Raw genomic sequence first — 27,221 nt, forward strand, 5'->3', positions numbered from 1 at the left:
CACGTAACCTTGAGACGTTTATTTTCGTTAAAAGGAGTAAATGGGGAGATTTGAATGGCATTTTTGTGATTTTGAGTAAATTAGCCTTAACATTTATACAGGTTTCTATTTTGTTACTTTACAAAATTTCTGGTATAATTTGTGAAGACCATAAAATTTTATACAGGATGTTGCGTATATATATATATATATATATATATATATATATATATATATATATATATATATATATATATATATATATATATATATATATATATATATATATATATATATATATATAAGGGCTCGCAAATTAATATTTAGCAGAGGAAAAAGTAAAAACGTTATCGAAACCTTACGATCCATGGAACAGGAAAGCGGGAATAACAAACAATAAGAGAGGTTTGATTGCGGGAGTAAACTGAAAGGAGTTGAAAGACAATTACAAGAAACGATTTCAACCTCCAATTTGTCCTGCTTTGTATTTTTTTAGTCTATTGTAATTGGTTACGTTTCGATAACATTTTTGTTTTTTTTCACCGTTAAGTATTAATTTTCGACGTTGCAACATGAATTTTTTTCTTTTCATTTTTGAAAAGGGTTTTTTTAAAATCAAGATCAAGAGCGGTTTTTAAGAAATACCTTGTAGTTACATTATATTTGGACTGAAGTCTTTGAATGAAGGAGGATTTCTAAAGATAGATATTTTGCTTTCACTTACGTGACTATATCATAGTATTCATTCACGTTATCATATTATAAATTTTTTAATAAAAATAAGCTAACTCAGACGTCTACAATTGCCAAAATTAAAACCAAACAATAACAATAATTTGCGATATAATTATCAGATTTTCTTGTACTAAATTGCTTAAAATATCCACAAAAAATTTAGTGGTGTGTTTATATTGAGTAAAAAATCCATTCCTATTGCATTTTTAAAATAATCCTGATATTTACAGTTAGTAAAATTAAAACCAAAACACCTGAATAATTTTGGATGTAATAATTGGATTTAAAAGTGCATAATATGTTAAACAATGTATGAATGCAACGCTCGCTTTATGAATTTTAGTAATTATCGCTGACTAGTTGTGCAAAAACAAACAATATTCTTTTTTTTTTAAAAAAAGCACCTCTTTTCGGGAGATTTTGATTTTTCTTACATGAGCAAACGGAAAAAAAAAATTACAAATTCTTTCGATTTTTATTAAAAACTACCTGAATACCTGTTCTCCGTATGGGGTGAAAAAATGAAATTATTAATGTATAAGTACTGAACAACACTACGAAATCGTACACAGAATTGACATATACCAACACAATTAATAAATCCTCAACAATTCTAATTTTTTAAAAAAAACTAATATCTTATTTTGTCCTTACGGGTGGTTTTACGTAATTAGATTATTCAAAACACGTGTTTAGTAGTTAATCTCATTAAAATACAGATTAACTGCATTCAGTATCTTTTGACATGATGCTAATTTGCAGCTCATTATGGTCAACTCATGACCACAATGGAGCAATTCTCTCTGGTACTTAACCCTTTCGAAGGCCCGTAAAAAACCTCCTTCCAGAGTAAGTATCTATTTTAAAACTGCATAGTATTGATGCAGTTTTAATCGGTACCCTACATATAGTAATTTTGCCTGCATTATTATATTTGGTATTTATTATATTCGGTATTTATTATATTTGGAATTTATTAAAATTGCACCAATTACCACAAAAACTAAAATACCTATTATCAAAATTATTTAAGCACAATTGTCATCAATACTGTTATAGTAATTTTTGTCTTTCTCCTTAATTAGTACCATTTCTGTGTTAATTTCTCTCTTCAGCACATTGCTTATTTTTATTTCATTTAGTACCTATCATCAAAATTAATTAAGAATCACTGTCGTTAATAATGACATGGCAATATTTAACGTTTTACCTAAACGAATTAGAACTCTTTCTCTATTAAGATTGTTCTTTAACACAGCTTATAGTTTTATTTTAATTAAAATCGATTATCAAAATTAATAAGGCATCATTGGCGTTAAAAATAATATGCAGAGTTTTCGATTTTCTCCTAAACGAATTAGTGCTATTTCTCTATTAATGACCGTTTTTTCTGTACTTAGTTTATTTCTTCTTTCAGATTAGTACCTATTACCAAAACTAATTAAGCATCAATATTAGAATAGCAATTTAATATGCTTCTTTTAAATGATTTTTTAATTTTCTCCTAAATGATTTATTTCTCCATTAATTTTGATTTCTAGTACATATCTTTTTTTTCCTCAAATACCATGGATTTTAAATTATTTATTTTCATAGAAAAACGTTTTAAAAAATTATTGAAAAAATAAACACGTGTCTTAATATTACTTAAGAGAAACTAATTTTGTGACATCGTCCGCCAATGCTACCACGTTCATATCTAATTAATAGACAAATCGAATAAAAAAAATCATTATAACAGAACGTGCAATAAACTAAATTTTTTTATTAGTGATCTACGAGCAAGCAGACATCAATGACGCAATCTTTAAGATTGTCTGCAATCACATTTATATCAATTATAATGTCTAAAACAAAGAGGAAATTCCATTTCTTAAATGTCTCTCCCAAACTATCTAATTGAAATTTTTGCACGAATTTTAGGATCATCTGGAAAAATCGCACCTCTTTCCCACAGTCCAAATTTCAGGACGATATAACAAACGGTTCCAGAATTATAAAAGATTTACGTACACACAGACAAACTCTTCATTTTATTATTATGGATTCAGTTTGAGGGAAAAAATAAATATTATTCTTTGCCTTTATGTTTGATCCGAAAGCTTTCAATAATCAAATTCTATAATCCCTAACACTCATTTAAACTTTTTTTTGTTCTTTGCTTCTTACTATGCTCTCCCCCCCTCCTTAGAAAAGAGGGGTGGAAGGAAGATAAAGTGGCTCTCTAAGACTGTGCAGACAGCTGTTTTTTTTTCTTATTAAATGCACTTAGAATCATTTTCCATTCAGGACGCATTCAAAGACTGTTTTTCAATACCTTTTATCCCCTGAGATCTGCGAAGTCTAAAGAATGGGAAAAGTAAATTAATGTTCTACAGTTAAGTATGACTAAAACAAAATCTATCTTGGAGAAATCTCAATTTTTTCAAGAATGTCACGAAGCTTTTTCTTCTTGAGCTCCAATCTTTTTATTTATAATAATCATTTCAATTCATTTTTAATAATTTAATAAGAGGAAGTGGATTACAAGATTCTGAATATTTTGAAAATAAAACTAACTAGCAGACAGGCACTTAAAATAAATTATTTTATGAGTAGCGAATTTTTTTCTAAATGAATAAAAATTCGTACCGAAATAGTGAGAAATATGCGTTTTAATGTATTAATTATTTTAAATTACTACTTCAATATTGCAGAATTAATTGCTACCCTATTCAAATATAGTTAGTTTATTTTGTAGAAATCTTTAATTATGGGGAATTCTTAAATTGGAATTAGCAAATTATTTTTTAGAAAGATCCTTTGGAAATGAAAATCACATTGGGCCATCTAAAATAATTGAACTGGAAGTAACTATTGAGCAATTATTTTTCCCGATAATGCATATGCACAGCGCATATGGATGTCAAGCGACTGAAAACTTAGTGATTAATACAATTAAGCTTATAGCCAATGCCCTACCAAAGCTATGTTAGTTACAAAATGTGCTACAAAAGCTTACATATGTTTAAAATGTGCTACAAAAGCTTATATATGTTTAAAACGTGCTACAAAAGCTTACCTAGTTACAAAATGTACTTTAAAAGCCTACATATTTACAAAATGGGCTACAAAAGCATACCTAGTCACAAAATGTGCTCTAGCTAGGATAGAAATATTCGGACTATTGAATTCAATGGTTTAAGGAATTCAATTGCCATTGACATAAAAATATTGCTATCAAGTGAAATCTATGTTCACAATGTGAAAAACTACAGTAGTATTAAAATATCGCAAGGAGTTTTGTTTATGTTAATTAATGTTAATTAATGCTACCATGCTTCCAACTGAAATTAAAATTTGAGAATCTAACATTCATTCTAAAAAGTTGGATTCGTAAGAAAGGGAGAATGTAATTAAGCACACTGATACATTGTTAGAAATTTCTCGGAGCAAATGGTTAAATAACAATTTATATAATTGTTTTTTTTTACTCTATTCAAACAAACAGTAAAATAACCATAAATAATATGGTATTCAGACTGCTAACTGTGAGAAAAACCACTTATTAACTGTTTTCTCCTAATATGGTTAAACCACCAGAATTTTATCACACCAACTAAGTCCACCTAATGAAGCCACTTATTTCCTTGCAGCTGGGTACATATTATAGCAAAGAGGGCTAATCTGTCCGTCTCAGGACTTACAGAGTCTCAGCATTGACACTACAATATTTTCTCAATTTTCTTCAACATATGAAGAGTTTCAAGCCTCCCGCATTCCCCAATTTGTAACCTGCACTCTTTAATGCATATTACCTAAAGAAAAGCCAAATGTCCTATTACCAAAGCCTATTGCTAAATGTCCTTTTAGTAAATGTCGTATTACTAAAAGCCTACTACCAAAGAAAAATGTCCAATAGGAAAAAAAAAATTTTTTACGGTTTTATAACCATACTAGTTGTAAACAGTTTCAGAACCATAAGGGTAAAAAAAGTTCCTTACCATAAACTTTACGGTTAAGTTGATGAACAGACTACTGCCGGTTATTCCACCATAATTTTTGAATGAATATATTCTAACAGTGTACATAAGATACTTTATGCAAAGATACAAATAGGAAAACTCACCAAATTATTATAATGCTACTGATACATTATAATAATTAGGAATGTATCATTAAAAAATGATCCATCGTTTTCTTTTAAGGAAAGAAAAATAAATTTAAAGTAACTGCTGTAACAATTTTGAAAATAGTAACTTAAACTGATTTCTTTTCCTTAATTTTCATAAGAATATATATTGGGTAATCGAATTAAAAATCATTCTATATATATACTCAAAAATCTTGAATTATGTACAAATTTGCTGCAAACTTGATAAAGTGCTAAAATGAACCATGTTACTGTTCAACTTGAATTTAATATCGTTTTATTAAGGTTAAGAAGTACTATAATATTGTTCATCTTAGCCTAATAATTAGGGTGCAGTAAATTTGAACGATGTTATGTTGCAACACCCCCCAAAATTTAGATAATAAGTAGATTTATTTTAAATTGTTTTATCATTAAAAAGTCATCTTCAGCAATTTTATTTTAATTTTCCATCTTTTACAGTCTGAGAATATATTTGAAATTCATTTATTTCAAGCACTTAAGAACATTTTAAAACGTAACATCACTTAGTAGATTTGTTATGATCTCAGGTTTCTCTTTCTAAAAGCTAGTATTTTTTGGATTAAATGCATTGTAAATTTTAAATTGTTTGGAAAACGATCTGCTCAGTAAGTAATTTACTATATTAAAAATGAATATCTTATGACGAAACATTTCATTTCATTTTAAGTAAACGGAATGTTTTGAAATTAAACGAATTGAATTTCGTAATTTTCCGAATAAATCAGAAAAATTATTCCAATGGGTAAATTATAGCTCAAACTTAATTCGAAAAACATCTTGAAAAGCTAAAAATATGTTTGGAGAGTATCATTTATTCCCCAAAGAGACATCGATGGCTTTCTAGAGTTGATATATTCAATTGAAACGTAGAAAGTAACATTTTTCTAGAAAATAAATGTGAATTGCTTAGTCACATCATTAACCTTTTTAAAATCTAAATACCATCTTCATCCTCCATTAATTTTCGAAATTACACACAAAATTCTCTGTAGTTTTATCAGGCCTCTTGATTACGGTTCCCGTTAATGCTCTACTTCACTACGATTGCATAGTTTTATTCTAAAATTTGTGTAAAGTTAAAAGTAATTTGCACAGTTATAATTATGGACACAAATTTCAGCGTTTTAAACGAGTCTGGGGTTACCGCATGTCTGATTAAAACCAGTTTTTACAGTAAGTGGATTTTATTTAAATGTTAAATATAACTATTTTTAAATTAATTGGATAAAAATTCTTTATTTTCAATTGGATGGATAACAATGTATTCAATTACTGCCATTTTAACTGTGTTTTAATTTTTAAACTAAGCGTTTGATTTACAAAATCTGTAATCTAAATAGATTATCAGCATTAAAAATAGTAAAACAATGCTTTTTATGCTAAGGTTCATTGAATGAAAGGAATTCATAGTGTTAAAATACTATGTTTATTTATTTTTTTTCGAATACGAGAGAAAATATTTTGTTTGAATACTGTTATCTTGTTTTATTTCTTCATTCATTTTCATTTATATTGCTCATGGCTCAATTTGGATTCATTTTCATTATTTTCCTTACTATCCTTTCTAATAATTGAACAGTTTTATGTAATTCGTTCATAGAATTGTAATATTTCAACAAATTTGAATATGAACCTTTTAGTTTTGGGCACAACTTAAATTATGCTTTAAAGCACAACTGTTTCGTGAATTCGTATTTAATCTGATAATTTACCATAGATTCAATTCAATCTGTCCGATTTCAGTAGATTCAATATAGAACCAATCTGATTTCAGATAACAACATGGAATAGATGAAACTAATCTGATTTCTGATCACTTACTAAAGAATCGATAGAATCAATGATACTGTATATCTTCTATTCATAAGATCCTCATCGTGTATTCTCAGATTTTTTTATTGAAACAAACTTTTTTAACTGTATAAGACAGTCCTTTAAAAATTGATACCAATTTATATTTTATAAAATATGCTATGCATAAAATCAGTTTCACTTTATAGAATTTTTATTTTATTTCATTAATATTTAGTATTGATTGTCGCTGTGACATTCATTTAAAATAGTTGACAGATGTCAAAATAATGAGCAAGTCATTCAATAAAGTAAAGACATTTTTATTTATCCCTGACGTTTCCTTAAGTTATTGAAGGAAAAATGTAGGTTTATTTCATATAATTTAAACATAATTTTGAAAATTTAAAAATCAAAACCAGATGAAATCGTGTTTGGGTAATCTTGAAATATTTACAGTCGAGACAATTTTGTTTTAGTATTTTATAACCAGTGTTGAACAGCCGACCCAATTCTGAGGGAAGGGGAGTAATTCTAACCCATGATCCCCCTATTACTGAGGATGTTTTACGTCAACACTGCCTTTAGTGCAAGCCGGGAGCAGAAGTTTTAACAACCAGCCACCACTGAGATTCAAAACTGGTAAACATCACTTTGAGGAGAGCGCTCTATCCGAGGCACCGCTGCTCCAATCGAGACAATTTATTTCATAATTTTTGCAATTTTATTTTATAACAGTCGTTGAACAGCTGACCCAATTATGAGTTTACGATTACCAATGTTCAACTTCGTAGCCTTGTAATTTTGAACTCGATCCATTAGACAAGGAAACTGCTGGATTAAGTTACATGGATTAAGTTACAACTGCTGGATTAAGTTACATGTTACTGCGTTACATGGAGAGTAAACGATAACCCAAGTAGCTAGGGAATTCTATTCTAACCCATGATTCGCCTACTACTGAGGATATTTTACGTCAGCACTGTGGCTGGTGCAAGCCATCGCTGGGATTCGGACTCAGGTTACCTCATTGGGAGGCGAGCGCTTCTTCGCCACCACGACTCAATCGAGACAGTTTGAAGTAATACTAAAAAGAAAGAAAAACTCAAAGAATATTTCAATAATGTTTATTTCAATGCATTTAATGTGATTTATAACGCTGGGTTAGAAAAATATGAATATTTTTTTCTGAAAGGAATCGATAGAAACTAGGAATTTAAATGAACTCCAGCATCAAATTTTTTTTCGTGGTTTCTTTAATTATTCAAAAACATGGAAGTTAAAAGCAATGCAAAGCTAGTAGAAAAAAAGAAATTAAAAATTTTGCTATTAAATTTTAATGCAAAATTCCAGGTGTTTTAGAATTTTAAAGCGAGTTACTGGACCATGAACCAGTGGTCAGTCAGGGATCATGTTACTGGACCCTGAGAGAAGCGAGTTGCTGGACCGTGGGTGGGGACCCAGGGTTCAGTAACTCGCTTCACCGGGGTCCAGTTGGCATTGGGTTTTGAACCTGCGTTTTCCAAAACTAGTAATTTGTTGCTTCACACGACTAGACCCTACATGTTCCTTTGGCTGTCCGACTTCTAACAAGCTCTTTAATTTTTGTGGTTTGTCAATGTAAACATCTCATCATCTGTAATTTTACTTTCGCTAATGTTTCGTTAGGTACTGAGAAAGATTTTCTTACTTTCATTTTTAAATAATTATTTGAGACATTCAACTTGAGACATCAACAATTTTTTCATTTTATTTTTGACAAGGATTGTGATCTATAATAGGAACTTTAATTACCGAACACGCTGTTTATTCCTTTTAAAAAAATTATTTTTTTTATAAAATTCAAGAACATTAAGATTCTCAATGCATGATAAGGAATTTTAAGCGAATACATAACGCATACATAACGTAACGTTTTTAACTATTAAAATAAAAATTATCAGACATCGAAGTTTTGCTGTTCGTTAAAATGAAAATTTTGAAATATAACACATTAAATAATTGAATTCATAATGATTGAACTATGAGACTTACTATAACACTTTAGACTATAACACTTTAGATTATAACACTTCAGATTATAACACTTTAGATTATAACACTTTAGACTGTAACACTTTAGACTTTAAACTATAACTCTTTAGATTAATAAATAAGTTTAATTGAAATATTAATACATCATATTTCTTGCTAATTCCAGTATTTATTTTACTTAATGTACAATGGAAATGCATATTCGAGTCTCTAAATGAAAATTATTTTATTTCCAGAGTATAGGCTCCTTTTAATTCTTCTTTTTGAATTTGTAATTTGTAATCAACATAAAAATGTATAAAAATCTTTTTAAGTGCCACTGGACGAAACTAAAATTAGTTTAAGAATTTATTTACATTCTGTACATGCAATTGTTAGGGTAAGTTAAATTAATACTTTTACAAGATTAGAATTTAAATATTAAAATTAATTTTAAGGCTTGTCATGATTTGTGATTTCTGTCTCGACACTCTTTTTAAATGAGAGTGAATTTGAAATAAAGGCTTCAAGTTATTAAATTTTCATTAATTTAGTAACAGGTTATTTAAATATAAATTTTGCAAAGTAAATGCATTGTGTCAAATAGCATGAATGATAATTACCTATGGAAAGAATAAAGTAAATATGCATGAAATTCATGCATTAAATTATTTGTACAAATAATGATAGCATGAAACATCGAAATTACGCTTCAGATAAATAGATGTAACATTTCACAGCTTCAAAACCTTTCAAAATATACTAGTAATGATTCAGAAATATTTCAGCAATAAAATTTTAGATATATGGTTCTTCTCGTCAATCAAAATGAAACCTTTGCACAAAGGAGACATTTTTGAAAGCTTATTGTATTTTCTACATTTTAGTACTATCTGAAACGTCATAGTGACGTTTTGCTCTGCTCAATTAAATATATCTCACAAAGATAATAAATTAATTTTAAACAAATGATAAGTGAAAAACAGATTGTTCTTCTTTATGTCTTATAGTTACATTTCCTTTTGTGTGCTTATTTTTTATTTGAGTTATTCCTTATTATTTGATTATAACAAGCGCGGAATTTCCTGATCAAACATTTGAAATCCTTTCATATAAAACATTCGACACTTAAACAAAAATTTAATTAGTGAAACTTTTCACTTGATATACAAATGACTTCATCTGGAAATTATTTTGCGAACGAATAATTGAGTTTTTTATGGTTTAATTTTCTCGAAATATTCTTTGAATCTTGATATGTTTCAAAATATTCTTCTTACATTTTTTGTTTTAAAATATTTTTTTTATACTCTTTTTATGCACACTATCTTTCTCAGTGTTTTTTCAACATTATCAAATAAATAAATTTTAGACTGAAGAAAGAATTTCAACTTTAAATAAATTTCTTGTTATTTTACACAGCTTTTTACTTATATTTTTGATTAATTTCTTTTAATACACTAATTTATATTGCTTAGGCAGCATCCTAATTCGAAATCTTATTTTTTTTTAAAAGTTTATATTTGAATTTATTAAATTTATTATATTTTTTGTAACTTTAATAACAGTAAGCGTGAATTTGAAACAAGCTGCTCGAGAAATTTTTTATTAACGTAATTCAATCAGTTTTTTACAAGAATTTCTAAGAACATTGCTGTGTAAAAAATGTTGCAGTTTTCTGATAAAAGATAACCAAGTTAAAATTATTTTTGTTACTTTACGAAAATTGCTTTTAAAGCTTATTTCGTCACAAAAACTGTTTAGAAAAAAAAAGTAGTGTAGAAGGAACTAGTTTTTTCAGCACGAACGTCAAAGATTTTAAATTTTGTTTCGATTTGCAATCGTTTGATAATCTATTCTTCAAAATATATTTCACTTGCGTTCACTGAAGTAAATATTATTTATCAGCATATCATTTAAGTAATGGCTATACATTGCTGTTTCAAAACACTTTGTTTAATTTTTCACCATTATTCATGACCTGCCTAATTGAAGTTATATTACACCAGTTAAAATTTATTAACTTTAATGGACCCTTTAGTTTCAAAATCTTTTTAAAATTATTACAAGGAGAAAAAAAATTCCAGTAAAATTACCGCATTGTATGCTAATGACATTTTTGATAAAAAAAATAACAACACAATTCTGGTAAGTTAAACTGAAATAAACGGGATTTAACACATTCATTTGGTAATTTTTCCATTCGTACGGAAACGGTTTACCGGAAATTTGTGTTTTCAAAAAATTAAATTTCATTAAAGTTCTTATTAACAAATTTTAAGTAGAAAATACAAAATTAAAAGTAAATTCAGCCAAATAAATGGTTTTTATGCCATGCTCTAAGGTATCATGATAAAAATACCACTTTTTACCACATTTACCAAATTTAATTACATATTATGAAACCATATTTTATTATTTATTTTACCAAAATCATTGCCAAAGTAATTCGCTGAAAATTGCCCAGTTTTTTTGGTGTTCCTATGGAGCCAGAAACACTGTAAATTATACAACTATATTTCGATAGTTTTGACCATATTTTGTTTCTTAGTGTAAGAATGTAACAACTGGTCACAGCTTAAGCCCTATTGTAATTTACAATCAATGCACACGTTTAGAAAATTTTTTAAACTGTCACACTTTTTGGAGGGAAAAAAGGGTATTTATGATAACAAACTCCATTTTTAACTTTAAAATCTTTGTTTTGTTGTTGTTGTATGCTGTTCATACTTCAAAACAAAAAGAATACCACTGTATTTACTATTTTTTGTAAGCACTGTCCACCAAAATGTAAGCTATATTATTTTCTTTTTTCCTGATAATACTTTAAAAGAAACTACATATCACTCCATTTTCCAGTTTGCCATTTTATTTTTAGTCACCTTCAGTATAAAACGTGAAATATTTAAGAATTAAAATTATAAGCATTATTTGTCAATAAAAAACTTCATTTGCTTTATAATTAAATTGTAAAGAACCGAAATGTTTCGTAATAAATATATTGCACATTTTCTAGTGCAAATAATTGTGTGCAAAAAAAGTCTTGAAATCGTTTAAATGCTTTCAGAAACATGGTGAAATACGAAAAAAGTGAAATCAACATTTGAAAAGTGAATCAAACTATGGATCGCTTTCCTGACTGGAACCATATTTCGAAGATTGAATCTTCTCCATACATTGAAGAAAATCAGTCAAAAAAGTTATTTAAAAAAAAAATTTGTTTTTGAGACAGATTCATAACTTAGAACATCGCCTGCAAAAATTAATTCATATAAATTCCTTGATTGGTAATTCCATAACTCTCACTTGAGCATTAATATAATTAAATACAATTCAATATTTTATTATCATTTTATTAATATTCTATACTTTAAACATTCCAACAACTTGCTAAATTTCATTCTAAACAAATAACTTCACTCCCTTTAAATAAAAACATAAATTAGGTTTTTAGAATATGTATTGTTATACAAACCATTTAAAACATTAACGATGTTACAATGTTTTTATAGTTTAACAACGAGGCGTGGTGGCTCAAGAGAATAGAGTGTTCGCCTTCTAGTGAGTTGACCCGGGTGTGAATTAAGCACCCGCCTTGCACGAACCACAACGCTAACGGAAAATATCTGAAGTGGTAGAAGGATCATGGGTTAGAGTCCCCTTGCCGTTAGGCTAACCGTGGGAGGTTTTCGTGGTTTCCCTCTCCATGTTTCGTAAATGCGAGTTAGTTCCCTCAAAAAGTTGATCCAGGAGTTACCTTGTCTTCTGGATTGAGTTCAAAATTACAAGGGTACGGAGTTGAACATTAGCAGTCGTGAACCTAAAATTGGGTCGACTGTTCAACGATGGTTATAAAATAAAAATAAAATAGATTAACAACGATGCAGCTGTTTTGATAAACATCATTGTGACTGGTGGGGCATTTTCTGTTTCTTAATAACTGGTTTAGTTATTTTATTGTGCCTCTTACGCTATAAAAAATTGCGGATAATTAAAAGAAAAAAATAATTCATGCTTATACACTGAAAAGGCTATTTAGCATTTATAGATAGAATTATTTATGTAGTCAAAAGTAGTTTCAATAATGTAGGGACAATAAGAACTTGTTGGCAATTGCTAGAGTTCCTGTAACTAACGAAGTTAGAGAATTATTCAGAAATTTGCCTTAAAGAAATCAAGCAAAAATATTTTTTGGCATGAAATGGAGAAAACGACAAAGTATCCATACTTGACAGAATCTCAAAATTTTAGTTATATACTAATTTTTCCTGTTTTTAAAATAACTAATTAACTTAAACTTGCTTTTTTCAAATACTGTAACTTAAATGAGTTTTTAAAATTATGGTAGTTATATTTGGTAATTTTTTCAAGTTAATTTAGCTATTATATGCCACTAACTAATGCTTTGATAAAGTGTCAATTTTCTTACTAAAAAGTTATTTCTAGTAAACAATTTTGCAAACGAAGTTACAATGAAATCATATTTTCATATTTAAGGAGTTTAATCAAATAATCAAAAGTTTTTGCTACCCCTTGTATATTGGCGCCTCATTTGGTTAACAAGAAAATGTAACGAAATGTAGCTTTGTTATAGTTAACATGAAGTGAAGCAATTCATGTGTGGTCTTGGCCACTAAATGTGCAAAATTTTAATGCTGTCAGTCATATCTCTTAAAAATACATGAATTCTAACAGTTGCTTCACAATATTATCGGTAAGTTTTTAGCCCTTTTTTTGAGATTCGGTAAAAAATATTCTTTGTTGTTTTAGTTAAAATATCATGAAAACAATGTTCTTAAATATTTTCTGAATTTCCGTTCAGTTACAATTTCCTCATATCAAATTTCATAACAATTTGTGGTAATTGAGAGCTATAATTTGTATATCTTATAAATATCGATATCATAAATGACTATAAATTTTCTCTTTTAGATTTGAAACAAATATTGAGTTTTTATCAGATAAATTTCTTTCTAATATGGTACGCTGAATTATAGAATAAAAATGCTTTAAAAGAAAGAAAATAGTAACGTTCTTCTGAAGTATTGTAGCATTAATTAAAAAGAAGGAAAAGCGAGAAGGGGTCTTGTTTATAGTAATTACAAAGTAGAACTTAATAACTGAATTTTAATATCATGTACATTTAGATTTGAGTTACTAGGTGACTACGATATTAAAAAACCCCATTCTCTTAACTCTAGAGAGACGATCTAGAATGGGCACCCAATTTTGCCCCATTCGGTTTTCTAGTGTTACGTCTGTAATAGGTTTTAATAAAATTAATTATGATTATATTATGCGTATACAATACAGCGCTACACACTGTAAGAAATTCCAGATCAAATCACTTCATTAAAAAGTAGTGGTACACAAAGTGACAGTAATTTTACTCTAAAATGCATTTTTACTGTAAGATTTTAGGGAAAAAAGAATATGCTATACCATAATTTTTACAATAGTATTTACCACGAAATCACTGTCTCTGAATCACTGTAGTTAAATAAATATTACCAATATTACTGAGGCATAAAATTTACGGTAAAAAGAGATATTTTGCAGGAAAATAGATTTTACGGATGATGCGCCCAAAGTTCCGGTACTTTTTAAACATAAATTGATTCGGAATTTTTTACAGTGCAATGATGGCAAAAAAAGCATTTGTAGTAGTATTGAATTTTTCAAATTTTTTTGACCATCACCAAACATTCGTGAAATTTTTAAAAGTGTTTCATGTAGAGCTTGCCTTGAATTGAATTGAAAAACATTTTTAAAAAACTGTAGCGTAAGGAGCATTTTAAGTTACCTATAACCTATAATTAAAAAGCGAGTTAAATTATAGATTTATAAGTTTTCAATAGTTTTTATGAAACCTGATATATAAGGTACTTTTTATGTGTATAGCTTGAGCAAAAAATATCCGATTTCTCACATCAAACTTATAACTAGACTTGATTGCTAACATTTTATTGCTAAAACATAGCATATCAATTATGGGGTAATTTCGTCCTATATTTGGGAGTTTTGTCAAAAATCTCGTGATTTCATGAAGAATTGATTAGAAACTTTACGTCAAAAATAACTAAATACAGAACAAAAACTGCTAAATCTTCAGAAAAGATAGTTTTATTTCTGAGAGTACTTAAAAACCCAGATTGTATTTTCCCCATTTAACATTCTGAAACATTTTCCAGCAATATTGCTTAAAAATTATTTTGTATAAAGTGGAAACATATCAAAATATTCCAAGAGTTTTCAGCTTTAATTGAATATGCTGTCTACTATATATTTAAACTCGAGTAGTGATATAAATCAGAAAAAGTATTTTTCGCTGTTTGACATTTTGCAGAAGATTTCATTATCTGCATTCATACATGCAAATGCAAATAAAATTTATTTTGTTGAAATGCATTAACAGTTTTCTTTCTCTGCAAATAATATGTTTGAAGGTATGAAACATATATTTTCAGTTCGGATCGTTAAAATATTTTCGAAAGAACTGGCTTTTTGCCATGTTAAAATGAGCAGTGATTTACTTTTTTTCTTCCTTCCGTTTTTCTTTTGATTGCTAATGTCTTTTACAAGTATACATCATATTACTTTTTAAAGTCTTCTAAAGCTGAGGAAAGAGCATTAATGCTCGTCAAATCTTTTTATTTTCAGATTCAGGTCAATTTGCATTAATAAAACGAGTGATATTGTAGAAAATATTTTATATTTTTTATAAAATAATATTGAAAAAAAAAAACAAATTTTTACAAATAGGTCAATTTAATATACCAATTATTAGAATAACCTAAAATGATTTTAATTTTGAAATTTTCGATTTATTAAATTGAAAAAAAGAAAACGTGTTATTTTCAATGGGAAAAATAAGGAAAAAACATGAAATGATGTCTTCAATTAATCCAAATTTGCTACTCAGATATTTTTAATTGTTTTATGAGTATTAAATTTTTAGAACCTTCTTGAAGAAAAATTTTAAATAACTAAGAAACCCAAAGTTTCTACTGGCGGCGTTTCAATGAAATTGCTTCGCTTTTAATTTAAAAACCATCCCTATCTTTATTTAAAAATACATTTCTGGCGGAAAAAATATTTCTAATTTCGTGTTTGTGAATATGGATAAATATTATTGTTGTTGTTCTTCCTAATGCCACTTGCTAACACCAGCAAGCCTGCTTGGCGAAACCAAGCGAATTTAAGGCAGAGAGTGCGTTTTTTGCTTTTCAGTGGTGCCATCTATAGCCGTAATACGACTTCAGTCACACACACGTCATTGCTCGTTTATAGGGTGAACTCATTCTTACTTCCATTCATTCACAGATCGTAATTTTGAACTGAGCCAAAGAACGATAAATCTCTAATTCAGTACCCCCTGAGATAATGATTTGTAAAGGAGAGCATGGAGGACTTTGTGATCTAACAGATTTAACGTGCACCAGTCACCATTTACTACACGGGGAGTGTTTGTCAGGCGTGAATCGAACTCAAAACATCTTGGACACGGGCACAACGCCCTACCAACCAGGTTATCCCAGCTCGGATAAATATTTATGCGAGTAACTGAAATTTATAATTATATTAAAGTGATTTTTATTGTAAAAAACAGTAAAATGCTTATATGAAGTTAAATAAAAATAAGTTCGATTTGAGTTAGTTCTAACTTTTATAATATTTGATATTATTTATTTTTAAAATGAATAAAAGAAAGAGTCCAAATATTTCGTCGCAAAATCATTCAATTAATCTTCAGTTGTTAGATATTTTTCAATAGTAGCAAGTAAAAATAGTATTCTTCAACTTCTTTTATTGGTGTTTACTATTATGATTTATGAGAAGATAATATTTCGTGAAAACATTAAGCTTTTTAATGGAACATACAGTTTACGCAACTGCTCAGGAAATACAACATGAAACTAAAAAGTGTAAGATTGAGTGAATAAAAACTAGTCAACAATACACGAATCTGAAAACAAAGTTTGACAAGTGAGTGCTCTTCGCCCTTTACCATCCCGTCATATAGAGAAAATGGTTTCAAATTCAGACAAAAATAATGTAGTTAAGTTCCTGAATATACTGTGGTGACACACGAGTATGGAAGTATGTTGTCAAATGTTAGAGAGTAACAAAATGATTCTCAAAAGTATCACATTGATCAATGATAGTTGAATTGTCAAAAATATTATTTTGGGGACATGGAATATCAGTTAAATAGAAGAAACAATAGTGAAATAACTTAAAAAACTCAAGGGAAAATGTTCTTTATCATGCAGCACTAAAATCATGCAGCATTTCACTGCTAAATTCTGGTATCATAACATAGAGAATATGCATGCTTAACTTATTTGAACTTTTCCAGCCTTTTTTTGTAATTTGAATGAGAATCATGAATATTAAATAATCATGGAACTTGTCTTAAAACTTCATGCACTATAAAAAATTTGCTATTAAATTACAGTAAAAAGTACGGGCACTGAGGGTGCCAGTCCATATTACCGTAAAATCCATTTTTACCGGAACATGTTACGGAAAAAAATCTGATCTACCGTTATTTTTACAGTAATAATTATCATAAAACCACTGAATCACTCGACTTTAATAAATATTAATGCAAAAATCACGCACAATATTTTACGATAAAAATGGATCTCGCCGTCTCATGGATTTGATTTTACGGATGATGCACCCAAAGTGCCGGGACTTTATATTGTAATTTGATCCGGAATTTTTTATAGTATGGTACAGTATAGTATAGTTTGGGTATGTTAAAAAAAGTTTATACAGGCTGTAAAAATGTTGCGATGAAACTTAGTGATTTGTCAAAAATTTTAACAGTTTTATTCTTTGACAATTTTATCTTACTCAAACTACGTTCTTTTCATCATAACGAGCTTATAACGAGTTTTTTGTACATGAAATAAAATTTTAAGCCGACAAAATTATGAAATAAGACATTGTTATGAGCGGCGAACTTTTAAGAATTACAATACGTGAGCTCTTATTGAACGCTCGAATAGTGAAGAAAGAAACGAATTAATTGTGCAAACACTGCTATTTACTTTGTGGATAATAGCGTGTTCTTAGTAAAGTGTTTTTTTTTAATTAAAAAATGAAAGTTGACTATTTTTTATTTTTATTTTTATTCGTTTAAAAATGCTAAAGGCGCTTGGGGAGGAAAAAAAAAAGAGATTTCAAAATTTTGGTATGACTTTTCTTTCTCTTACTAATGTTTTTCATTTTTTTAAAACATATCATCCATTGATAACTGAAATGAACCGCAATAGATAGCTTGATTGAGGAAACTAAAAATCATCCAAAGTAAAATTATTGTAATCGAGACAATTTTGCCAGAAATTTTTATCCTACTTAACTTTTATCTTTAGAAACAAAAATTAATCTTTTTTGAAAATAATTCTTAATGGATTTCATAGATAATATTAAAAATGCCATACATGAAATTTGTAAATGCACGATTCGTGATTCAGAGCAATTATGATGCAAAAGCTTGAGAGTTTTTTTTAAAAAATTTTTTTAAGATTCTACTTAGATTGCGTCAATCCGAATAAAATAACATTTTTAAAGATCATCATCTGGGTCGTTTCGACATGCTCTGAAAATCTTGTTCAATATGTTTCAGTCAATCAATAACAGTGACGCAAGTAGTACTGTAGCCAAACTTTTATTTAAATTAAACATCGAAGCATTTTAAATAATACTGCATATGATAAAAACCTAAAATTACTTATAGTCTGTTCCGTTTGTTTACCACTCTTCATGATAGAAAACGAAGGAATATTAGAAATGATGATAAAAAATGAAATAAAAATTTAACGCACAATTAGATAGAAAATTAATAGCTAAATAAAATTAGAAAAATCTTTTGTAAATCTGACGAATCACTTCTGAGGTATTGGGGAATTTAAACAAAAACCTGTTCAGTTGCCGGAGGAATCCCGAAAGTGTCTTAATCTTCATTTTCCTTCTCTTAATTTCCCACGGCAATCAAATTTTTTTTAAAGGTTCAATCTCGTCCTTCTCATTAATGATTCGCACGGCATTGATAAAATTTTTAATGTATCCTCGCTTAAGTTTAAATTTGTAAAAAATTTTTATTTTATGTTTTACTATTGTAAAAACACATACTAAGGGTGATGGTTACGGAATACCCTTCATAAGTGTTTCTGTTAATTTTTAAAAGAAATAATGTACAGTGCAAAAAAATAAATGGTCCACCCTTAATAACTTTTGATCTAAGGATCGGATCATCACGTTTTAGGATTTAAACTTAATGGTTCGAGGAGGTGGCTTGAAAGAGGCTGATCAATAAGAGCAGACGATAATTTAAGTTGCGAAATCAGACACAAAAACGTACTTTCTCTAAATAAACATGTCTCTTGTTCACTTAACCTTGGAACAGCAGCCGTTACATTTCTGATGTGTAAGGGCCAGTTACTGTGCCTTTTCTTCGAGGCTTCCATAACGCTACGTTTCAGCAGGATAATGCACGACTCCATGTTGCCCTCACTGTCTTGACCATCCTTGACACAGAACATGTTCGCCTGTTGCACTGGCCAGCACGTTCTCCTGATCTCTCACCAATTGAAAACGTCTGGCCATTGGTTGCAGAACGACTGGTCCACCACCACTCGTCAGTCACTACGGTCGATGAATTGTGACATAATGTTAAAGCTGCATGGAATGCTGTATCCGTCCATGCTATCAAATCTCTGTTCGACTCGATGTCCAGGAGAATAACCGCTGTTATTGTTGCCAGGGGTGTCTGCTCTGAGTACTGATTCCTCCGGATCTATGCATCCAAATATCTTGAAAATTTAATCACTTGTTCTTCCAATTATAATGTATGTGCCCAATAAATATCATTCTGTTATTGCATTATTTGCATTCCTTCCTGGTGCAGCAATTTTAATGGACATTAGCGTATTTACGAAAACTTATTTCTTGCAAGGAATTATCTTTGGACAAACAAGGTTTATAATTGTATACAAAATGTTTTCAATTCTTTTTAAAAATGTTCTCGAGATATAATAAAATACGCAAAAAGTAAAATTAACATTAAGGGGTCCAAACTTTGGAGCACTCTACTGACCAGACTATTGAGACCATATTTTCCAAATTGCGGCTATCCTCCATATTTTGGATGTTAGAAATCCGAATCAGTCGAAATAAAGCTATGTTTACTCAGAGAAAGTATTCTTTTCTGTCTGATTTAGTAATTTAAAGTATTGTCTGCCCTTATTAATTACATTTTATTTTGTAACCGTCGTTGAACAGCCGACCCAATTTTGGGTTCACGACTATTGATGTTCAACTCCGTAGCCTTGTAATTTTGAACCAATACAGAAGACAAGGACATTCCTGTATCAGTACCCCAGAGGTATGATTTGTTATGGGAACATAGAGGACTTTGCGACTACAGATTTAACGTGCATCAGTCACCATTTACTACACGGGGAGTCTTCGGCTGGAGGGGATAGTACCCTACGACTCCTTGGACATGGGTCCAGTGCCCTACCAACCAGGCTATCCCAGCCACCCTTATTAAATAGCATATTTGAGGTCAGCCCCTCCAGTCATTAAATTTAGTCCTAGAACGTGTATATCCGATCATAAAATCAAAAGTTATTCAGGGCGGTTCGCTTTTTTTTTTTTTGCGCATTGTACATTAGTGATCCTTAATATTATTTATACTAATGATACAATTCCAGCTTTCTATGCTTATGAATTTTTCAAACATTTTAATATGTGGAATGAGATGGAAAACCTGAAATTTATTTTCAAAGAATTAAAGCATAGTTAAAAAGAACTAAAGCTTAATAGTTCTTTTAATTATTTTCGTAATAATTAATTAAGTTCTTTTAATTTTGATGATTCAATTATTTTCATATCTGAATGCAACGAAATATTCTTTATTTAATATAAAATCTCTAAATTGATTTAGTATAGTCAAATCAGGCTGAAAAAAATACACCATCGCATTATTTGAGATTATTTATTAGATAAATTCCCATTAATAAGTTCACACTGAACCTTATTGCTTGTTTAGCTTTATTTCCCGCTATTGATCAGTTCATTACAGGTTTATTGATTGAATGTTTCAAGCTCTTTCCTGCAAAGCACCAGTCAATATATTTGACAGATAAGTTAGTTCCATTTATTTTCATTCCTTTTTATTCACTCATCAATATAATGTTTCGATTATTGAATAACATGTTTATTTAATAAATATTGACATTTATAGGCAATGAAGAGTACAGTTCATTTTATCAATCTATTACTTTTAAAAGTAAAAAGGTTTCTCATTGTAATTTCAAGATTGAAATTGATATTCGATATTCATTATCTAAATATCTTTTTAATTGAAGAAAACGTCTGATTTTCGTACAAGTTAGTGGTCTATTTGTTGAAAGGTTCTTGAAAGAGATTTAAGCAAACTGAAAAAAAAAAGAGTTTTTTTCAAAATGATAGTGCGTGTGATAGTTGAGTTTGATAAATTCTGGTACTTCCTAAACATGATATTTTTTTTACTAAGTTATTAAATTCTCAAACCTTTATCAGCTGAATAAATAAGGTCAAAGTGCATTTCATTTTTCTCAAACTTGACATTAAAAAATAAAATTTAAAAAAATAATACTAACATTTCTTCTCTACAAATTAATTTTTTTAAAATTAGGATGTATTATACTAAGATTTTAAATCAAAAGCATACTCTTAAAACTAATTATTTTAGTTCTACTCGCAATTCGACGAAATTTATCACTACAATTTATCATGTAATTTGACAAAAGCGTTTATCTGAAAATTCAGAGTGCTGAGTCATACATAAATTCTAGCTCGTCCTGTAGCTTTCTATTGCTTTTGAAGATATGCTTTTTAATTATACAGACCTAAATGTAGAAATTAAATGAGATCAAAGAGCATAGTTTACTATTTTTTTTTATCAAAGTTTAAACTAAAATTTAAAAAGAAATGAAACTAAAAACAATAAGAGAGATAAAAAATGATTTTTTTTTTTAAAAAAAAGTTTGTTTTCTTAAAAAAATTATTTTATCAGATTGTTTGTTTAAAGTACGAGTTGAACAAAGATTTTTAATCAATAAATACGATATTAAATTATCATTTTATTCTTTTCAATTCATTTTAATTTGAAAGATATGAAATCATGTTATTTTTTGTTTATTCCCCTTTTTCAATAAAACTTATTTATTAAATCAAGTAGTTTTCTGAGAAAAAGATAAAATATTCTTGATAAGAAAGTTCCTAAGGTTTCCTATCAGTATGACGTAATTAAATGACGTAATTAATGACGTAATTTATTATTTGAATTTAACTAAAGTAAACATGGAATTATTGTGTTCGAGATTAACATATAAGAAATAAAAGGCTGTACCTTATTGTTTTCTAAATTTTCCATTGATAGGGCTTCTTTTGAATCTCGGTTTAGTTATGTAAGTTTAAAAAAAGAGAAGAAGAAAACATTTTTTATTTTGCAAAACTGCTATCTAAATATTACTGCTATCTATTTGCTACTATAAAAAATATTACATATTGTCATCATATAAAAGATATACATTTCGTAGAGCACATTTAAAATTAGTTTAAATGTGCTTTGCAATATTAAAAAGGCAGCCATACACCGAGAAAAAAAGCATGGTCAAAACTTTCAGAAAATGTTAAAATTTAGCAACTGAGTTTTCAAGTTTAAAAACAAAAAGTACGGTAATTTTTACTGTAGCATTTCGGTAATGGCTTATGTTCGGTAAAGATTTATGCTTTTGTTATCATGCTGATGACCTACGTGCGAAGCCGAGCACTTTATGGTAGAAGTTTAACGAGGACCAATACCACGCTTCCTCGGTTCCAACGCAGGCTGATCGAAGTGGTCACCCATCCGCCTACTGACCGCAGTCAGTGAGGCTTGACTTCGGTGTTCTACTGGGCACAGTGTCCTTACGATCAGTCCACTGCAGTACCCAAGATATTAGTGAAAGCACAATTATATATTCCGAGAATTGGATGTATCACAGTAAGGCATTCAAATGAAGTAACTCTTGGTCCTTATTTATCTTTCAGAATTACATCTTTTCGATTTGTCATCAATGCCTTATTATACTTTTTCAGGGAACTTATAATGTTATATTTAAGTAGCGTGGCAGCACGATGCTAATATAAATTTTTTTATTTGTCATTTAATATTTGTTTATAGTTGTGATTGAAGAGGCAAAAAAATAAATAAATACACGTCTTAAATGATATATTAGTGAGTTTCTAAAAATCAGTATGTATTAAATGCGGCAGTAAATTATTGCATTTCTATTAGTATCAAAACTTATTGTTTATAAATTTTTGGTCTCCGTTTTAGTAATTCTTTCCTAAGCATTGTTTTTTTTGACGATTCATTGGTCAGAGGAACTGAGCGAAGAACTATGGTTTGAAGCCCATCCTGTCTTAGATCAATGGGTATCAGCTTATATGGGGAGTAAAGGTGGTCTGTGCGTAATTCGGACTATGGCCCTGCAGTTTGCTTCGAAATTTTGATGACTTTTTGGTCTCGAATTTTATTTCACGGATGAGGTAAGAGGATCTTTATACACCCATTGTGTTATTTTACTGACTGTATCCACGGATTTTTTTTTCGTAGCAATTGATATTTAATGGGCAATGATGCTCATTGTACAGGCTTATCCTATATTTGCGACCACGTAAAATTAGAAGTTATTTGCAACTTAATGCTTAAATATTTTTAGATACTTTATGTGGAATCTCTGCTAACGGGCTTTGTCCGTAATTTTACATGGTTTTTTTTCAGTGCTGCAGAAAATTTTCAAAAATGCTGCTCAAAATTGTACATTAATTTAAAAAAGATAATTATTACAAATATACTAACAGGAAATTTAGGGGTTTTAGGAATAAAATTATACATATTTTGTAACAGATAGTAGTAGTTAATTTACGTCGCACTAGAGCTGCACAATGGGCTATTGGCGACGGTCTGGGAAACATCCCCGAGGATGATCCGAAGACAAGCCATCACAAATTTGATCCTCTGCAGAAGGGATGGCACCCCTGCTTCGGTAGCCCAACGACCTGCACGCGAAGTCGAGCACTTTAAGGTAGAACAGTTTAACGAGGACCAATACCGCATACCCTCGGTCGCTACGCAGACTGATCCAAGTGGTCACCCACCAGCACACTGACCGCAGCCAGTGATGCTTGACTTCGGTGATCTGCTGGAAACCGTGTCTTAACGATCAGTCCACTGCGGGACTTTGTAACAGATAGATATTTCTCGATGTCATTTATGAAAATATTTTGCTTCTTAAAAGAGAAAAAAAGAAAAAACTGCGTAAAATGAAGAATATATTAAAAATGTACGAATTTAAAAAATGCGAAAAAAACTATTTAAAGATGTAGAAAAAATAAAACAATAATAAAGGAAAAATTCATACACGCTTTGACAACTGACGTGTTCGAACCAACGACCCTGTGTACGAGCGATACTTAAGGGCTTTCCCGTTGCGCTACTGTTAATAATCGAGGGGAGAGTAATCCTTCTTATTTTCTAATTACTGTCAAATGCAGAATATAGAAATTTCTTTTTTTTCGAACGACGATGAATGATTTAGGAACCATTGAAATAGTTTGGAACCTTTAGGTAATTAATTTTTAAATGTTTATGAATTGTTCATGTTTCTTCGATCACTTTCCTATTAAAATGTTATTTTCACATATTCTATCGAATTTTTATTTTTTAAAACATAAATGCATATTGTAGCAATGACAGGCCTTAACTTCTCACAAAACCTATTAAAGTCACATTTTTGAATAATTATTTTTTTAAAGACAGCGTAGTTTTTGATAATGTTTCGTGGTGACCTAGGGAGTAAATCACAATTCCCTAGGGCACAATGCCACTCAACTTGATGATCATTGATGTACTAAATTTGATGCACAGTGCACAAAAAAATAAACTGACTACACTGAATAGCTTCAGATCTAGTGATCAGATTTTCACGCTCTGGGACTCAATCTTAATTGTTCGAGGAGGTGACTTCAAATATGGTAATTAATTAGCTCACAAAGTGCACAAAATTAGTGCTTTAAGTTACGAAATTAGACACATTTCAATAGATATGGATTTCTGACCCCCGAAATGGTAGCCGCAATTCGGGAAATATGATCCCAATAGTTTAGTCAGGAATTACTTTTTGCATATTTCTTTATATCTCGATACATTAAGTGAATTGAAAAATGTTTGCATGAAATTATAAAATTCGATTATCCAAAGATAATTCAATACAAAAAGTAACTTTTAGTATATATTTACTACTTTTTATTATTCCATTTAATAATAGGCGAAAAAATTTTGGATAGTAAGGTATAAATTTTTTTACATAATCTTAAAGAATTTATTTTTACATGGAAAAATACAAAATTTGTGCAAAATCGGTCAAGTAGTACCTCAGAAATTGAACTTTAAAAACAAGACATATTCATTATTAACTCATAATTAACATATTTGAGGTCACTCCATTGAATGTTTAAGATTGAGTTCTAAAACTTAAACTTCCGATTATTAGATCAAAAATCATTCAGGGTGGATTTTTTAGTTCATTAGTGTTCATTAGTGTTTCTTTTGCATTAGTTTTGGTTCAGTACTTTTAATGCAAATTGGAAGAAAAAAAAACTAACAAAGTGAAAGCAAACTCATTTATCTAATTTAATAAAAATCCTGATGTGGTTAAAAATAAAAAATTGATAAAAAATTATTGTTCCGAATCCATATGTTTGGCTTGACAAAAATAATATTTTCTTGGAAATAATGAAATACGTGTCATTTATTTGTCGTAAGATCAACACCTGCTATTTTATTTCATGAATAACTCTTGAAAATATTTTTGAAAATTAGCATGCTATGTAGTTAGATTTGGGTAACTAAATAATTGAATTATAACGATAGCTAAGTAATTGAAAATATTGTTTCCAAAGTAATTTATTTTACTTCTTAATTTACGATAAAAAAAGACCTATTTAAAAAAAATATAAAGCAATTTCTAGCATTATAGTGGTGTGAATTTCATGAAATAATTTTTGAAATTTCCTTAAAAATTACAAGTTTGGTTGTGCTTTGATGAATATTAGAAATTTGGACAAACGTAAGTGCATATTGTTTTCGAACAATATGCCAATTATATTATTTTCTCACTTCAGATATGTAAATTTATTGAAGCGTTAAATGCGTGAGAAACTAATTTTTTTATAATAAAAATATCAATTTCAAATTGATTTTATAGAACACACGATTATAAAACAGAGGTTTTAAATTATCACGATGAAATATAGTTTAACACATCCTTATTCATAGAAATTCTTTATTAAATTCAACGAAAAATTAAAAATATGCGCTTGAAGTTATTCATAACTTAATCTTCACAAAGGATTTTCCATATTTAAAAAAATTATTATTGTTTGCAAAAACTGTTCAGATTTTAGTAAACTGAATTCAAACCACATAAATTACATTACTGATATCATGCAATCTCAGTGCCTGAATTATGTTTTCCACTTTCTCCTAAATGTTTAGAGGCTCTAAAGTCTAAATGTGTTGAAAATGAGGCGCTTTAATTACACTAAATGGTCAGAAATTTCGGGAATGGCATTCGGCAGCCATAAATCACGCTGATTTAGCAAGTTGACTATATTATTAGTGTTAAGAAAATTATATAATTGTGTGTAATGCGTGCTACAAAAAGATATGGAGATTGCTAACTATTACTATGAAAAGTACTCAAAATAAAAAAAGCCTTAATAACGCTTGATGCAATAATTGGATTTTCACGAACTAAGATGAAATTTTTTAAATTCAAGGAACTAACCTTAGTTAGCTATAATTCTACTATTTATTTTTTAAATTTCTACACGTGGTATTTTAAATTTTGTAACGGAAAAAAAAATGTACTGGAACTCAAAAACCATTTTGTTGAAAAATTTGCATTTTCGACCATTAAATCTGAGGAATCGCAATCTGAAAAATATAATCCAAATAGTTTAGTCAGGAGAGCAGTGAAAAATTTGGATCTCATAAAGTAAATTTCACTTTTTGTGTGTTTCAGTCTATCTTTGGAACTAATTAAGCGAATCTTTTTGAAAACAAAACTCGTTTATCCAAAGACATTTCTCGATAAGACATGATTTTTTAAAATAAAAATAAGTTAAAATTTTTTAGTATTTGATTAGGGTTGAAATATCTTTAAATTGTAAAGTACACTTATTTTTATATATATATATTTCTTAAATTCTACTATTTTAAATGAAAAAGCATAAAATTTGAAAGGAATCATTCAAATTCTTGTGAAAAGAATATTTATGACTCAATTCACTACTTGAAATGTCCTTATTCCATTGATCAAAAACATTTTCGCTCATTTTTTTCTTAATTTTTAATGTTGCTAAAAAGTGTTTGAAATAAAGTAAAAATGTTTATTGATAAATTATATTTTTTCCTAAAAAACATTCAAAATCTATATTT

The 27,221-nt window shown here is 28.9% G+C and overlaps 1 protein-coding gene across 1 annotated transcript in view; it reads right to left on the reverse strand.

The window, feature by feature from the left end:
* LOC107455311 (uncharacterized) overlaps positions 1-27,221 on the reverse strand; it is a 133,663-nt gene that overhangs the window by 30,583 nt on the left and 75,859 nt on the right. The gene's annotated exons all lie outside the window — the stretch shown is intronic.

This window comes from Parasteatoda tepidariorum, chromosome 11 (assembly GCF_982258835.1).
Source record: "Parasteatoda tepidariorum strain Cologne lab strain chromosome 11, Ptep-v5.0, whole genome shotgun sequence".
Classification (NCBI taxonomy): domain Eukaryota; kingdom Metazoa; phylum Arthropoda; class Arachnida; order Araneae; family Theridiidae; genus Parasteatoda; species Parasteatoda tepidariorum.